At 37.7% G+C, this 17,577-nt stretch overlaps 1 long non-coding RNA gene across 1 annotated transcript; it reads left to right on the top strand.

The window, feature by feature from the left end:
- Positions 1–739: 739 nt before the first annotated feature.
- Positions 740–11,719, top strand: LOC308193784. Its single transcript, XR_013949917.1, has 3 exons — positions 740–2,111; positions 7,591–7,668; positions 9,328–11,719. It is a non-coding gene; the product is annotated as an uncharacterized lncRNA (long non-coding RNA).
- Positions 11,720–17,577: the final 5,858 nt, after the last annotated feature.

Below are 17,577 nucleotides of genomic sequence, written 5' to 3'. Positions count from 1 at the left end.
CTAGGTACAGAAAGGTAATTTAAAATCCCACTAATTTGCTTGGCCTTCCAGAAAACTGTTGCCATTTGTGGCGGTTTTACTCGGGTGGGCGGCCGAGCTCCACCACAACCGCTCTCTCACTCCCCCTCCTGAAAGAGGAACGGGGAGAAAATACGATGAAAAGGGCTCAAGGGTTGAGATAAGGACAAGGAGATCGCACAGTAATTATCGTGATGGGCAAAACAGACTCAGCATAGGGAGTCTGCACATAGAGAGTCAGCATAGGGAGCATTGCCTATTACTAACAAGCTAGAGAAGCGAGAAACAAAGGAAAGAAACCAAAAGCACCTTCCCCCCCATCCACCCTCTTCCACCTCCTCCCCCCAAGCAGCGCAGGGGAACAGGGGAATGGGGGTTATGGTCAGTCTATAGCGCTTCTTCTCCGCTGCTCCTTCTCAGTCACTCTCGTCCCCTGTGCTGTGGGGTCCCTCCCACGGGACGCAGTCCTTGCTGAACTGATCCTGCGTGGGCTGCCCACAGGCAGCAGCTCTTCAAGAACTGCTCCAGATATGGGTCCGTACCACAGGGTCCATCCCTCAGGAGCAAACTGCTCCAACCTGGATCCCCCACGGGCAGCAGCTCCTGCCAGGTCACCGGCTCCTGCATGGTTTCCTCTCCACGGGCTGCAGGTCCGGCCCAGAATCTGCTCTGGCAGGGGTCTTCCACAGGACACAGTCTCTGTTGGTGCAGGTCCACCTGCTCCACCGTGGTCTCCTCCATGGGCTGCAGGGTGGAACCCTACTCCACCGTGGTACTCCATGGGCTGCAGGGGGACAGCCTGCTTCACCATGGTCCTCACCACAGGCCGCAGGGGACTTCTGCTCCGGCGCCTGGAGCACCTCTCCCCCTCCTTCTTCACTGACCTTGGCACCTGCAAGGCTGTTCCTCACTCCTCTCACTCTCCCAGCTGCTGTGTGGTGTAGTGTTTGGGTTTTTTGTTTGTTTTTTTTTGTTTTTCCCTGTCTTAAATATGGTCACAGAGGCGCAAACAACATCATTTATTGGCTCGGCTCTGGTCAGCAGTGGGGCCCTTACCTAACATGAGGCAGCTTCTAGATCCTTCTCACTTAAGCCACCCCTATGGCCCCCTGCTACCAAAACCTTGTCACATAAACCCACTACACAATTGCCTTTCACTAGACCTTGAAATATTCTTAATATGAGTCAGAAAACAGAAGTAAATACTTTCTTGCCCCATCCTCTTTTTCAGGATATAAATTAACACTCTGTCTCTTCTTCCTCCCGAGAGTACATTTCTTTCTCTGCATCTCCCTCACCTTCCAGGAAATATCAGAGAAAACAGAGGCCATGGGTACTGTATTTCTCACGACCTGGATTTCCCATCTTTTAAGATGGTGGATTTTCCTATGGAAGACAGTGACCAACAGAAAGAGGGCTGCATCATATTTGCAAGTGCGAGGCACTTGTGTTGTAGACAGGATGAGGAGTCTTACACAGGAATGGGGCAATGATGCCTGTGGTATCTCAGGCCAGTGGTTTAGGAACATAAGTCCAGTTTGGACTAGGTTGGTATTGCAGGCAGGAGGTGAACACTGGTTCAGACTCTTCTCCAGTTTTTGCTGTTTTCCCTGGCAAGGAAGCAACACAGTTCACCCCAGTGAACCACAGATGTGCATATACAGTTTACTTTCAAAGTGAACTTCGCGATCATCCCCATGTACTGAGATTTTATTGGCATAACAGAGAGGCCCTGAAGCACATGATGATGCTTGTAGCATGTTTTTGGAGGAGACTGAACAAGAAAGTGCCTTCCAGAAGTGCTGGAACCTACTGTATTCCAGTCCTAATAGGTCTTCAGTCTACATGACCAGATTAGTTGTGGTGAATCCTCGGCACCAACTAATTTTCTCTGAAGACCTTGTCCTATTACACCACAGTATTTGCCAATGTAGCTAAAGCCATATTAAATAATTAGAAGACAGGGACCCTGGCATCAGCTGTGGCAAATCAGCCTTCCAAGCACCTGCTCTCATAGTTTCAAATCATATAGCAAAGTTCTCTTTTTGCTGTTTCCTCTTGTCTCCACACAGGATAGAAATTCTCTGAAAATGGTAAGAATAAGAATTGTTTCACAGCTTATAGGATGCTCTCAGGAGACTAATATTTGATTATCTGTCTGGTCTTATTTTGTTAGAGGCTAACAGGGCAGCTGTTCTATTTGACTACTGTGAGCACTTACTGTTCCAGCCAGATCAGGAGGACAAAGATGTGAAAATGAAAAATAATGGAACAGGCAAAAGAGTGTGGTCTGTACTTTTCCCAGTTTCAAAAAGATTTGGCTGGTACTCGGTTCAGCCTCTGTTGAAAGTGGCTTTTTAGTATACCTTATCCTGACAAATCCTCCTCAGAATATAAGAAGTTTTTTAATCTGCAAAGTATAAAACATAAAAAGGTGAATCCTCTTTATAAGACTGGTCTGTCTGATAATGGAAAAATACTCTCTCCAGAATGCCAATTTAAACTCTTAGTAACAGAATCCCATCGCAAATCTAATGAAGAGTAATATAATTGCTGTCCAGAACATGAGCACTCTTTTTGTAATATATTATGTCACTTACTGAACTTCTCCTATAATTGTTATTAATTGACCTCTAGACCTCTCAACTGTAACAAAAACCTGAGGTATTTAGGAGATTGCATTTTGGTGTATTAGATTACATTTCCCTGCCTATTGCAGAGGGTATATATTCTTTGAGGTTGCACTAATTTTGCCCTTTTCTTTTGCATCTCCATTTTTCTTCTTACAGTTCTTCTTTCATCTTCCCATTATTGGTTAGTGTAGGACACGTTAAAAAGGTATCTTCAATTTCCATTTTTTAATCCATCACAATCATCAGTATCTCCCATGTTTCCTAGGGAAATAAGGAGAGATCTATCTGAGCTTCAAATTATACAAATAGTTTGCTGTAAAGTCAACTGTCAGGTCAATAGATTTATTTGCAGTGTCAGGAATAGGTCCAAATACATAATGTAAAAACTGCATTAGTTCCAAGCTTAATTACTGAAACACAAAGAGGAAAAAAACAACCTTCCTCAGTAGTTTGTCATGACAAGTCCTCACTAGATCGCATGAAGATAATACTATTAATTACCAGTAACCATTTCCTGATGGTATCAAACATGTCAGCATTAAGGAGTGTTGATATAGATTGAAGTTAAACGATAAAGAATATAAATATGCATATTCCATTGTGTCGAAATGCAGAAGTCTGCAGAGTTTTCAAAACTCCATCACATCATCAATACAAAAGTGCTTTGATTTTTTTTTTTCTTAGCAAGTCCCAGAGAAGGTTATTTTTCTCTTTCAATCAATACTAGAGAGGTAAGACTAGAATACCCTTAGTCTTGGGACTTTTGCTGCTAGACAAACTTGTTTTTGCAGTCATCCTTAATCACTGACTTGCATATTCTAGTATATGATGAAAATTCATCATTCCAGCATGACCAAAATTTATTGCTGTGCAGAGGTAGTTCTAGTGAATGACGCAGAAATCAACTATTTTTAAATATGAAGGAATTATCTTACGGTTTATCATATGCTCTCAGGAAAGTCATTAGCAGCTATGATTATCAATAACAATTCACCCTTTTGATCGGAGACTAAGAGAACAGCTGTTTCAGTTTATATCATTGATGATTCTATTATTCTTGAGTATGATCCTTCCCTGAGGTAATTCAACCATTCTCTTGAAAGTATCTCCTAAAATAATTCCACTGACAAGACTGGTGATATTCATATTATCTTGTTCTTCAGCTGGTACTCTGTTATATTCTTTGATTTCTTTAATAGCAGCTAAAAGTATTACATGTTTTTGAGAAGTTTCACCTCAGTTACCAAACTGTATTAGCCATGTAAAAGAGATTCTTTATTTAGTCTGAAAAATATCATTTTAATTTAATCTGATTTACTAAAATAAAATGCTATTTAAAAATAATTTTCTAATTAATATTGTTTTATTTCTTTACTTTAAATTATTTCTTCTATATTACCAATTCTTTTTCTCTATTAAACACTCATTAGTTGCTGGCAAAATGTCATCCACCAAGAGGCTAGCCCTTTTCCTTGAGAAGTATTGTAAAGACTGCAACATGTTAATAGCTGTCAATCTCAGTGTGTCACAGGTTTATGAGTAAAAGTTGAGTGTGAAAAGTGACAGTAAAAGCTGTCATTCATGCAGAATTTGACGATACATACTGTAGCTGAAGAATCTCCATTTTATACACCTCTTTATCATAGTCCTCACTTCTCTCTGGATCAATACCAGGACCAAGGTTACTATTTACAAGGCAGTTTGCAGCTCTTCTTGTGTCACACTATTTCTGCTGAGAAAAATTTCTTTTAAGAGGACCATACTCCTACTTCCATTTTTCTAGCTTGTCTCTTCCTCTCCACAGAATTTCTTCAAAATATCCACCATAATATCAATGACTTTTTAAATTTCTTTAACTACCTTGTCAAATTTCAGTGTGGGGTGCACACATTCCAGTTAATAAAAACATAGATCTTGAGTGTGAAAACCTTCTGGAAAGACAGAAAGATAGAGACAATCACTTTTCAGTTTTGTCTTTCAGCAGAGCCTTCTGTCCGTTATGAACCCTGCTTGCCTTTGTTCGTTCTACAGATTTCTTCCAGTAATTGTTCTTTTGATAAAGTCCTGCCTCCAGGTTTTAACATTTAGAGTCTGTGTTGTGAGCTGGACCTGGAATCCAGCTGCACTCTCTTGGTGAATCATGGCAAGAGCAAGAGACCATGCTTTTAGCCAGTCTCAGACTTTGCCAAAACTCTACAGATCCAGTCCATAGCAGAGTGAGATCAGGCCCTTGAAGGGAAAAAAAAAAAAGCAACACAAATGGAAAAGACATTTTCATGATATCTCTTGGCCATGAGTCACCAACATATTATTCTAAACCACAGTCTCTGTATAAGACCCAGATAAGTTGAGTCACAGCTGTATGAATACCAGGGACTGCAGGAGCATACTGCAATGGCAAAATACTTTTGAATAGCAGTGGTGTAGTCCCCTGCCAAATAGATATCACAGAACATTTTTCTCCTGGTGACTAAACACTTTCTTTAAAAAGTAAAGCTACTTGCCTTCTTGGGATGATGGAGATTCTTGCTTGCAGCAAGTATTCTTGCTGAAGCCTTATATGAATGTCCTAGTCAGAAGTGCATATTTCTTGTTTGGGCTCAGAATAAGCTGCTTTTAAACATCTTTAAAACTTCTGAAAAATGGGTGACCCTACACACTACATCTGTTGAGGAGAGATGACTTCATTAATCTTGTTTGAGTCTCTGATGATTAAGAATGTATTGAAAATAACTGCATAGACTAAAATGCAACATAATATAAAGTTGTGCAACATCTTACTAGATGTACCTAATGTCATCTTACATAATGTATGTAGTTGTGATTGCATTTTGATCTTATTTAAAGGCATTTAAAGATAGCAAGATATGCTTTTATCCTGTAAGAATGCTCCTTGAAATATCATCACATTTTCCTTTGAGAAGTAATTTAGGTGAAAAAAAATATACATACTGAAATAATTTTTATCTGTTTTACTTATCGAGGAGAGGGGAGAAATTTTTAAATGTAATCTCTCTCTTTTGCTAGAATGTGTCTGGAAATTCCAAGTTATAGCTGAACTTCAGAAAGTCACAACTTTGACAATATCAGGGTCTACGAGTGGAAAGATGCTGAGAATAAGCAAAATTATGTCAGTAGCCAAGTGCTAAGACAGAACTAAACTGATTTGTTTCTAAGTTATTTAAGCTACCATGTTACTTTATTAGCACATGTACTTTAGGAGTACTGTATTGCAGTGATCCTGTCCTCTCAACCATAAATATGGCATTATAACTCCAACAATATAATGCTTCTGGGAGGAAAAGGTCAGAAAAAGTAATTATTATACTGCTAAACACTACTTCCACATTTTAAATTTTGATGGTGGCTTTTAGTAGTAATTTTCTTACCAGATTAAGAGAAAACCATGCTTCTGAGCTTCCTCATATTTTTTAATAATTAACGAGTTGATCTAGTTGCTTTTTTATTTACATTTGTAGAAATTTTAAGAAAGAAAAGACTAGGAAAAATGTATTTGCTGCTGTAGACATAGCTCTGACATCTTTGGTTCTGGTTTGGACATAGAGATGATGGTAGGACCTGAACTGGTAACTCTGCGCAATTAATTCTTCTATTTAGATTCAAGAAAGGTATAGCACATATAATCCTATTACACAATATCTTCCTAGATATGGTATGTAAGAGTGAAAGCCTAGTTCATTCTTTTGGCCTAGATATTTATGCTGTCTCTGAATTTGAACAATACATTAACTAGGAAAGTCATTCTTCAGAAGGACTTCTATTTCACACCAGCAGGAATGACTTCTTATTCTTACTTTGGTGGCAACTAAATAGGTGATTGTTTTTAGAAAGCTTGGTGTCATATAAGTATGTTTAGCTCTTTGACTTGCAGTTCTGCATTAGCTCACCAATTATAAAAATAGTTCAAAAGGGTTTATTTTTGCATTCGTGTCCATAAAAACAGATACATTTAGAATGTTATAGTTATTTTAATAGTTAGACTCTTGGGAAGTGAACAGCAAAGATGAAAGTTTAGCAAGTGCCTAGATGGACACCCAATTTACTTCTGATGTTGTTGTGGAGTGCTTAGGCTAAGAGATTTACTTCTCAGGATCACTAAGTAGTCCATGGAAAGGGGTATAATTCTTTTGGAGGATTCAATTTCTCTTTCTCAGCTGCTCAGAGAGTCTACAATTTAGCTGTGTGACTAGTCCTTCCCTCCCATTCCTTCAGATGATGTTCACTTTAGCTGTACTACTGCTAATTACTGTTTCTGACAAATTAGTAGAATGCATTCAATTCCTACAAACTCAATATAATCAGTCTCCCCTCTACCTTATGCCCCACTGTACAGCCTCTTGCCTTCTTTCATCCACAGTGCAGCTATATGGAGTTTTGAGGTGCTAACTACACCTCAAACCCCCCAAACCAAACCAAATAAAAACCAAACCAAAACAAATCACTGTGTATCAAGATCTTGCAGATTTCATGCTGCTAATGCTGCCTATATTAATCATTGAGAATTTATCCAATTAACCGTAACCAAAAGAAATCCCTTACTTTTTCTAATTAACTTTTCTGAAAATCTTTTAGCCATGGATGAATGTACCCAACTGTCTCAACCTATCATCTGAAGGTCGGTAGTCTTTTCCCCATTTCATCATACACGTCTGTGGCTACTTTTCTTTCTCTCTGTAAGGAAAATATAAAATCACCCTGCTAGCTACAAGACTAACCGTAGTAACAGACACCATGTTACATCTCCAAGTTTATCATCATCTTAGATATAAAAACTAAACCCAAATATTAAACTAAGAAACTTTCACCCTGTTGTGTGACATCTGGTCTGCAGAAGGCTTTACGTCCTCATCATGAAGTACCTGCATAGTTTTGGTTTTTTTTGCTTTCATTAAACTCAGTGCTTCATTACCCTTTGCAGGATGCTTTATCTTTCTTGTCAGAAACTGCCCACCTAGTGTATCTAGACTGACAGCAGATTGTGTTTCCCACAATTGAGGTAGGTATGAACAACGTTGATATGTTTCCTTTTGCCTTTTCCAGATTTAGTCCCTGATCCTTGGCTATAGAAATATTTATCACCTTCATCCCTCTAAGTAACGGTGACTTTTAGATACCTTTCAATCTTGTTTTAAATTTCAGATCTTATTCCTGGTTTTGTGGCTTTTTTATAGGAGCCCAATGTATTATTCAGGCTTATAGGTCTGTAATCTTATGCTGCATGCTGATGATCCATCTTTATCCCCGTATTTCTCTATCAACAAGTTACCAGAATCAGGTCTGTTGTGACGATTTTTGTCTTTTCTCAGGGAAACAAAAGGTAAGATATTGTCTAAGACCAGCTGAAATAGTTGGAGAACGCAGTTACAAAATGTGTTTACCAGGTCTGGAAAAAAATGTGAACAATTCCGAGCAAAATAGAGGTTAAATACAGTTACTTTCAGTTTAACATAGTTTTATTTGTCAAACAGACAAGTTGAAAGCAAAGAGCACTTAGCACCCGTTGAACAAAGACCTATAGGAGGTAGGAATTAAGGTAGATTGGTTTAATGATCCATTCACAACATGGTTCTGAATTTTTGGTTGTTGAACTAAAAGAATTATGTTTGGTGCTGGAAGGTCTAAAGAAAAGTTGTTGTTTTTTTAAGCAGAATTCTGAAATCACCCGTCGTCTTCAGACAGTATTTTTCCATGAGATTTTGTAAGTTTAAGTACCTTTTAGTGCCTTTAAGTCCTTCAGTAAATCCTCCCCAACTTGCTGAACTTACCCAAATATTCTTTTCATAAATCAGTTCAAACTTTTAGCCATAGAAGAACTCCCACTAATATAGCTCCTAGGAGTTTTTCTTCCCTGTTCTCTTGTCTGCAACTAGTTTTACTTCTTACCAGGATTTTTCATGGTAACTGGATGTTTTATATTGTGGTCCTGCTCTTTCTCCTAACAAAGCCAGTACACAGCTTTCAGTATAGCATTACAAATCCTATTTAGAATATGTAACTGTCAAAATATCCAGTCTTGGATGGGTGAAGAGTTGCTAGTAGGCATTTTGAGCTGCCTTTGTTCTTCGTACAAACCTGCTTAAGGTGATGTCATTATCTGTGCAAAACATAAATGGATTTTAAACAGAACTGTTAAGTTTACAAAGAAACATAATTCATGTTGGTAATAACAATGAGTTGGAATCAGTGATTTAGGAGTCATGTCCCAGTGCTACCTACCAATGAATTTTGCATATTCATTGCATTTAAATAGAATAACTCTATCTTCTTTCCTACACAGCTTTTCATAATGTGTGAAATATGCTGAGGATTTGAGTTTAACTTCTCAAATCTTCTCTGAGCTATAGAAGCCACTAAATTGCACTACCAAGTTATATAATTACATTAAGGCAGTGACCAAAAGTAACATGCTATAAATATTTTAAATAGCTACTATGATTCTAGTGACTGAAATCCCTCCTGTTGTAAAGCAATTTTGATAACAGTGATATTGCCATAACTAATAGGTATTAATATCAAGTAGTTACCAGGGCATATCTATATACAAATAGATGTATCTCTGGAGCATTATTTTTGTGGACTGAACTCTTTAATAACCTTTGAACAAGGATGTATGCTTGACTAGGTTGTGCTAATGGAGTGTTAATTATTTTATCAGGAAAGAACACCTTCAAGGCTCACGAAGAAGTACAGCAGCCTCCAAAAGTTCAATATTAGAGCCATGAAACTGCAAGTGCAGGATGATACCAGAAACCTCAGGGCTAAATACATAAATCACAGACAACCAGTTGCTGCTTACTAAAGAAATGCAACCCTGAGACCAGGGTAGTACAGGGCCGAGGGATAACAAAGACAGCAAAAGTATCCAACACATGAAAAACCATATGTACTAAAACCCAAAAAATAACATGGAATTTGCAGACCACTGGAAAAATAAATAAATAAATAAAGCATATGAATTTCTTGGAGAACTTATAAAAATAATCTCAAACAAAACCAGAAATAAGGAGGAAGAAATCCAACCACCAACACTGTGTTGCTTCTAGTGAAACACCTGAGATGACAGATCCCCTGAATAATTCACTTTCCCTACCATATTCTCTTTAAGGAAGAGTAGTACTATCAATTTTCTGTCCCAGAGTATCAGTGAAAAAGTGAACATAAAAGAGACAAGGATAAACACTATGAAGTCTGTGTTCAACAATTGTATCTCTGTTATAAATGAGAATTAGCTGTAATTGGATAATTTGAACAGTAAGTGCCAGTATCATTGTAACAAGATTAGTAATAAGTCTTTGATTAGATTTCTAATATGTTAATTAGACTAACAATAAATTCTTGACTTTGCAGAAGGTGTGTTTCTTTAGCCCACATAGACTGCACAAGCTATTGGTCTGGTGCTCCACCCTTGAATTGTGACTGCAATTTGGATGCATTACTCTTTAAAGATATGTAGGGTATCTCAAGTATCTTTTATTCTTTCATTTCTTAAAACATGCACCTACTGTAATCATAGACAGGTAAATAGGATAGTTTTTCTTTTAATGAATTGCTCTGTATATATAAGGGCCTATTGAGTAGGAATGTTTGATCGCCTTTTATGTCACAACAATTGAAACAAGAATAGCAGCAATTTGGTGAAGAGATTGTGTCATTGTTTCCACCTAGCCCCTAGCGCTCCGGAAAGATGCAGGGATTGCAAGACCTTAAAGCACAAACGTTTGCAGCATTGGCTAACTGCAGTCACTGAACAGTGCTCCCTGAACTACACAAATAAGGAGCCACCTCACACACACAAGTTAATTGTGCCCTCAGTTCATCTGTACAGGCACCGTTTGACCTCCTGGCCATCTCTGAATTGTCTGCATGCTCTCATTGCTACAATTGCTGCTGACCAGATTGGTCAGACTGTATCAGGATGGGACTGAGCTTTCATTTGTCGAAGCCTTCTCCGGGCACAATTCATCTTCTGATGGCCCCAAAGAGTACCTGTGAAGGTGAATCTTTTCCTTTTACACAGAAAGCCCTACTTCCTCCCAGCTACAGAAGCTTCTGCCTAAAATTATAAAGTTTCAGAGACACAAGTGAGAAAAACCAAGAGAAAGTTCCTTGTATCTCTGATATTTATTTTGGGATAATTAGTTTTTCACTAGTAGAGGCAGTTTAGGGAAAACAAATGTTTATAAAATAATGGTAAATGCTTATGAAATGAGCTGCTGGAGTCTTTGATAAAAATCACAGCCCATCAGACACAGTTACTGAAGAACAATGAATCACTTAATACGCCACAGCACATCTTTTTACTGTATCCTTAAATATAACAGCCCCCTAAACACATAAAACCCCAAAAGTCCTTTCTAGGGTCTTTTTACTTCCCTGATGTGTCTGATTACTTCAGTTCACAGAATTTCTTAAATAATCTCTCATCCTAACATAATTCAATAATTTTTGAGCAGAATGTCTTCAGGAAATCTCCCTCTAAGGGAGTAATACTCTAGCTTGTGATTAAATATAGCAAATTATTAATGTGTTTGCTTCTTCCTTTTCCTATTCTGAATTGCCTGAGCATTTTTTTTCCCCTTTATCTACTTTGTAGACATTCTCTCCACTTCAAAATAGCTGTGTCAGTCATAAAGCATAAGAGAGCTATAAAAGCTGACTTTAAATGGTGTCCAAAAATCCCTTAGGGACCATCCCGCATTCAGCAGATTAAAGTAGTAGTTCTTCAGGACTGAAATGACATCTAAGTGTGAAAACATATTTTAGGAAAAAAAACCAACAGTTGGATACTCTAGTAGACAAACAAGCCTTTTAAAGATAGCTCTCGTAGAGCACAGTAGCTACCTAGATATTAATATATGTCTCACATCATTTTTCATATGCTCTAAATGGAAGTGCCTGTGATAAGAAGAGGCTGTGTGTGCTCCCTCATCATTTACACAACTCAGTGTTGAACATGGCTACTGCTTAGTTATCTTCCCACTATACCTGTCACTCTGCAGAGACTGTGCTAATGGAAAACAAACCATTCCCACTTAAAATTCACTACAAAGTCACAAGATGAGCTTTAAACACAGCATCTTGAAGATGCCATGGTGCCTGGATATCATGTATTATCTCTAACATCCTGATAATTGTCTATCTGTTTACAGGCACCACAGTTATAAACGTTGTTTTGCCAAAAAAAACACACACACACAAAAAAAAAAAAAAAAAAAAAAAAAAAAAAAAAAAAAAGCTTGTGCCAAAGAAAACACAAGTAAAATGCAGGCAAATTGTGTAGAGAAATTTGCTGGTAATAGAAATCAGTAACAGAACTGAGGAATGACATTTTGTGACACATTACCCCAACAGTTACTCTTTGGGGACCTAAGCACAAGCAGAAGAACACTGCCTGTAGGCAGACCCACAGGAGCTTTGTAGGGTAAAGCCTCACAAACCTCAGAATCAAACTTAAGATGACATACCTTAGAGAATGAGATTTTGAAAATAACCTTTCTTTATTATAATATCCAGAGGAGGAGATAACATGACAATTTCACTCTTCTTACCCAGGCAAAAAGAAAGTATGGATGGGTGCTCTGTGCATGCAAAGTAAGGGAGAAGAATTTTTGTGAGGCAAGTTAAAGGACAAGCAAAATATAATTATTTTTCATGCAACTCAGGCTAACTGAATTGGGAATGGAAATGCTGAAGGAAAGGAAATTGTAAAAGTCTGAGCTGCGTTTTATCAAAGGCTACAATGTGATCTGCTTTAAGAGAATTCCCTGGAGATCAGTCCAAGGCATTCAAGTGAAAGAATTAATACACTCTATATTTCAGAAATAATTTGAGGCACCAGGGAAGCTGGAGGTAGAAAATACCTTAAATAAACTTGAGTTAAATATCCCTTGTCAGGTTATCGTGAGTTTTATGAACCAAGAAGTTCCTTTGAAGCTGTTTAATAGTTATTACAATTATTAATTTTTTCTCACATTATTTTAATAATTAAACCATCCCAGTTGTTTCTAAATAGGAAAAAAAAAAAAAGTGGTCTGGTTTGATGCCAAAAGACCTCAAGTAAAATGATTGCTAACATCTGATACATGTGGAGGGAATTTTATTCTCAAAGCCATTTCTAAGGCACCTACTATCTTACTATCAGAACAAATGCTCTCTCTCTCTCTCCTCTCTCTCTCTCTTTTTTTTTTTTTTTTTTTTTTTTTTTACAGAGTACTAGCTTGGGATTTTCTGGGAATTAATATTGGTTTGAAATATCTCAAGGCCTTTTTTTTTTTTCTGGGTGAAATTTGTTTCTGTAGAAAAAAAAGTTTTATGATCTGAATCCTCTAGTTGACTTAAGTGTATGTTCTCTTTTACATTTTGGTAAGTTCTCTCATACCCTCCAGGAACTTTACCACAGACTTTTGGAATAACTCTTTTATTATTGTTCTGTCATGTTACTTGAGCTTTCTCTTCTGTTGCAGCAAGATGGGACACACTCACGTACATCCCACCTTGCACAGCCTGATGCCAGGTTATATATCTATGTGGGTGAAGCAGAAAAAGGGGACAGCCAATAGCCTGACTGTTCACAGGAATGGAAGGAGAGTGAAAAGAAAATGGTTACCCTTTCCAGTTGTTGAGAATTTCCCTGGAGCTGCTGGCACCCACAGCCAATTGCTTGTAGCTGAGCTGTCTCTGCAAGCCCTCTTTTTTTGGCTTGCATGCTGCTGAAAGCTGGTCTCTGATGCAAGCTGCCTTCCATCTCCACCACACACCATGCAAAGTTGGTGGCAATCACCCCCTGCCCCTGGTGTACTGCAAAAGCTGGGGGCTCACCATGCCTTTTGCACCCACCTGCAGCTCCAGCTCTATCCCCTCCCTGAGCCAGCACAGGGGAATGAGTGAGAATTTCTCAGATGATTCGGAAAAGCTAAGGAAAGGATTATGGCTTTACATACATTATAAATCCTTACGCCTTCATACTTTCAAACTAACTGCAAAGGATGTTATGCAGTTGAGGTTTGCCTGTTATTGACTTCTCTCCAATGCATGCAGACGTTTCTGAAAATAAAACTGTTTCTTCCTCAGAGTTCTGTGCCTGAGAAGAGGTACACTGCATCTAATCTTCTGTGGTTTTGTGGGGAGATACGGGACTCAGAAATGCTCTTGTAAGCTCCCACACTTTTTAAAAAGGAAATACAATGATAAGTACTGAAGCTAAGGGGAAAATTCCTTTCACTAAGCTAACAAAGAATTCACTAGAATGCCACGTGCTGGGAAAACAAACAAAATCCAAACTAAAATGAATCCCTAAACAAACAGAATTTAAAGAAATTAAATTTGGAGATGTTTGATGCTAGAAAAGATAGGAAAAAATCTGGAAAAGACCAATGCTAAGGAAGAATTATTTTCACTAAGCTAAGGAAAAAATCATGAGGATTAAATGTGTTAGCAAAGAAAACAACAGGAAATCCCTAAAACAACTGAAACTCAAACAAGCTGATTTTGAAGAAAGCTATTCCCCCTCAATTGCTCAGCAAGTTTTCTTTGAGAAAGTGCAAGTTCAATAGTTTTCTGTTTTTCTGACTTTCTGCTGTAAAAAAAAAAAAAAAAAAGCAAAAAGCAGGAAACTGAAATATTTTTGTTTGATACAACCCTCTTTGCCTTCTACATATATTACAAAGACCTGAAACACAATAACAACTGCCTTTATTCTGCACAAGTCACCTTGAGAGGTAGAATCTAACCCCAAATTTATTTATGGTGACTCTCAAGTATGACTATGAAAGGGATATATAGTACTGAGGAATGAATATAAAATACATTTTACTTGAAGCGATACATTATTACATAACCTCCCCTTTGTTATATAGCCTCTAGTAACCTGATCAAAGGCTACAAGAGCAGAAAGGGAGGCACTTTAAGTAGAGGAAGGTTTTCTAAAAGTCGACTGCAATGAGAGCTCTCTGTTGAGTACAAGGTCCCTCTCTACCAAAATCTCAGTGTCATGGATTCTGAATAAAAGACACATCTAAGTATTAATCTTTTTTGAAAGAAAAAGTTATAGGAGAAGGAAGAGCAACTCTCAAAATCAGAGAAATTGACTTTTATTCTTTTTGTGAATTAAGAAAAAAGAAAATCTGTATTTCTCTTTTCTCACGTGCCTGTATTGCTAGGACATTTTCTGAGGCAAGAGCTACATAGCTGAAGGACAGTTTGAGAGGTTGTTGATCATTCTCTTCAGCTCAATCCGTACCAACTTTCATAGTTTTCCCACCTCTAAAAAAAGCCCTAATGGCCCCCATCCTTGTGACCACCACAAGAAATATGCTTTGTCAGCTGCCCCAGTAAGACAAGGCACCTGACACCATCCTTCCAATCATTCCTCTGCCAGCCAGTGGTCATGCCATAAACCCCAGACTCATTTGCCCAATCTGCTGTTGCAACCACCAAAATGAGCTTTGGTTGTCATTGCACTCTGTGAGGCCACATTGTGCCACCAGCTGACATGAGGGGAGGAGGTGGCAGCTAGATAGCCACACGGAAGTCAATTCAATACCAGTATTTTACATCCAGGAAAAAATAAATAAAATAAAATAAAATAAAATAAAATAAAATAAAATAAAATAAAATAAAATAAAATAAAATAATATAAAATAAAATAAATAAAATAAAAATAAAAATAAAAATAAAAATAAAAATAAAAATAAAAATAAAAATAAAAATAAAAATAAAAATAAAAATAAAAATAAAAATAAAAAGGTAGTTAGAAACTTGAGCTGTGATACAATCTGATCTTTTCCTCCATGGCAGCTGAAGGTCTAGGTCATTCACTGTTAGCACAAACAGCAGGTCTCTTCCCAGGCTCATCCACCTGCAAGGTGCCCCTTCACCAAGAGCAAGCACCACCATCTGACAAAGGGTCAGAGATTTACTCAGAGATTTCAACAAGATGTAAGACACCACAGCAGTTAGCAATATAATTTTCCAAACACACAAATGCTTAATTTAAATTATTCACAAATATTGCAGGTATTGATATTCACATTCTGCTGCACTGGGTGTGAGATATCTTTGAGTCACTCCCTAATTATTGAGCTAATGACTATTGCCTAGACTAAGTTTCTGATTTAGAATTAGGGAAATATACCATGAAATGAAAATACAATTCTCATCTCACATTAAATTTACTGAAATCCAGGTGTCTGTTAAACATTTTTATGCTTTAAAGAGTTTTATACAGTTGTATGTGCTGGGAGGATGAAACAGTTATAAAATCTTTTATTTTTCTAAATACCAGTGACAATTACTTTTAAAATAATCTTTAAAGCATGAGTGATTTCTCTTATAGAAGACTTTTCTAACTTATTTTGGTTATAGATGTTTCCTATGACTGACAAATGTTACTTTTGTGCTTATATATAGAATGTGGTTTGTGCAAACACCATTTTTAACCCTAATTTAACAATTTACTGAAATGGTCATATATCTGGATTAGCAAGAAAAAATAAAAAATAAAAATCTGTTGTGCTTTTTACTGAATTACTTCTTAAAACAAATGTATCAATGAATCATGTTACTTTATTTAGTCAGATTTTCTAAAGTGCAAAAGAACATAAAAAGCATCAATTCTTTAAAGGTAGGTCAGGCTGAAAGACAGTCAGGGTTAGAAATAAGACTTTCTAAAATTTTCTCTTTAAAATCCATTCTGAATAATTAAACATCCAAATAACATAACGCATTTCTAAGCAATTTATTTGTAACTTGCTATGAAAATAATGAGTCATGTTCTGCACTTTTCTTCTTGGATGATTCTCCCTCTCCAATTATTTTCCAGTTAAAGTAATTCTTTTCTTAGCTTCTTTGCACATTTTCCTTTTCTTTCACTCCCTATGGTACTGTATCATACAACAGATGTGATTTCCATAGCTTTTTCCTCTTTCATTTAAACCACTTTTCTTTTTTTGTAGGGATTTCACTGAGATATCATATGAGTGGGATGTTAAACAGATATTGAGGTTATTTTACAGCCTCAACATTGCATTTTATTTTAAAAGCTTTTATGCAAAATGGCAAAATATGAACAATAATGGTCCCTGAAGACTAGGTAATGCCTTCAGGCTCAACTGTTAGCATCATTCCTTGATTAAGTAGAATGAAGACAAATCGTGGTACAATTCCTATGAAAGAAAGTCATTGTCTTTCCTGTAACAAGACCAGATTATATTCCACTGCAATGGGAGGAGAGAGCAATGGCCTCACTCTCACTACACACCATTCTGCTTCTTTCAGGACTGCAATTAAGTTTAGGAATGAACGTGAATCTACCTTTGCATGTTATCTGGGCAGGAAAGTGCTTTGTTCTGAGCTCCATTAATTTAAATTTAACGAAGCTGGAAGCCCATGGCTTGGACAGTTACACTCTTTGCTGGGTTAAAAACTGTCTGGAAGGTTGGGCCCAGAAAGTAGTGGTGAATGGAGTGAAATCCAGTTGGTGACCGGTCAGGACTGGTGTTCCCTAGGGTTCAGTGTTGGCGCCCATCCTCTTTAATATCTTTATTGACAATTTGGACAAGGGAATTGAGTTCACCCTCAGTAAGTCTGCAGATGACACCAAGCTGGGGGGAAGTGTCTGTCTGCTGGAGGGTTGGAAGGCCCTGCTGAGGGGCCTGGACAGGATGGGTCGATGGGTAGAGGCCAATGGGATGAGGTTCAACATGGCTAAGTGGCGGGTCCTGCACTTTGGCCACAACAACCCCACTCAATGTTAGAGTCTTGGGGCAGAGTGGCTTGAAAGCTGTGCAGAGTAAAAGGATCTGGGGATGCTGGTTGACACTTGCTTGAACATGAGCTGGCAGTGTGCTCAGGTGGCCAAGAAGACCAACTGCATCCTGGCTTATATCAGGAATAGTGTAGCCAGCAG

Source organism: Anser brachyrhynchus (assembly GCF_964034855.1).
Source record: "Anser brachyrhynchus genome assembly, chromosome: 4".
In the NCBI taxonomy this organism is placed as follows: Eukaryota; Metazoa; Chordata; class Aves; order Anseriformes; family Anatidae; genus Anser; species Anser brachyrhynchus.
The sequence above is the reverse complement of the archived record's forward strand: the minus strand, read 5'-3'. Positions and strand labels throughout refer to the sequence as shown.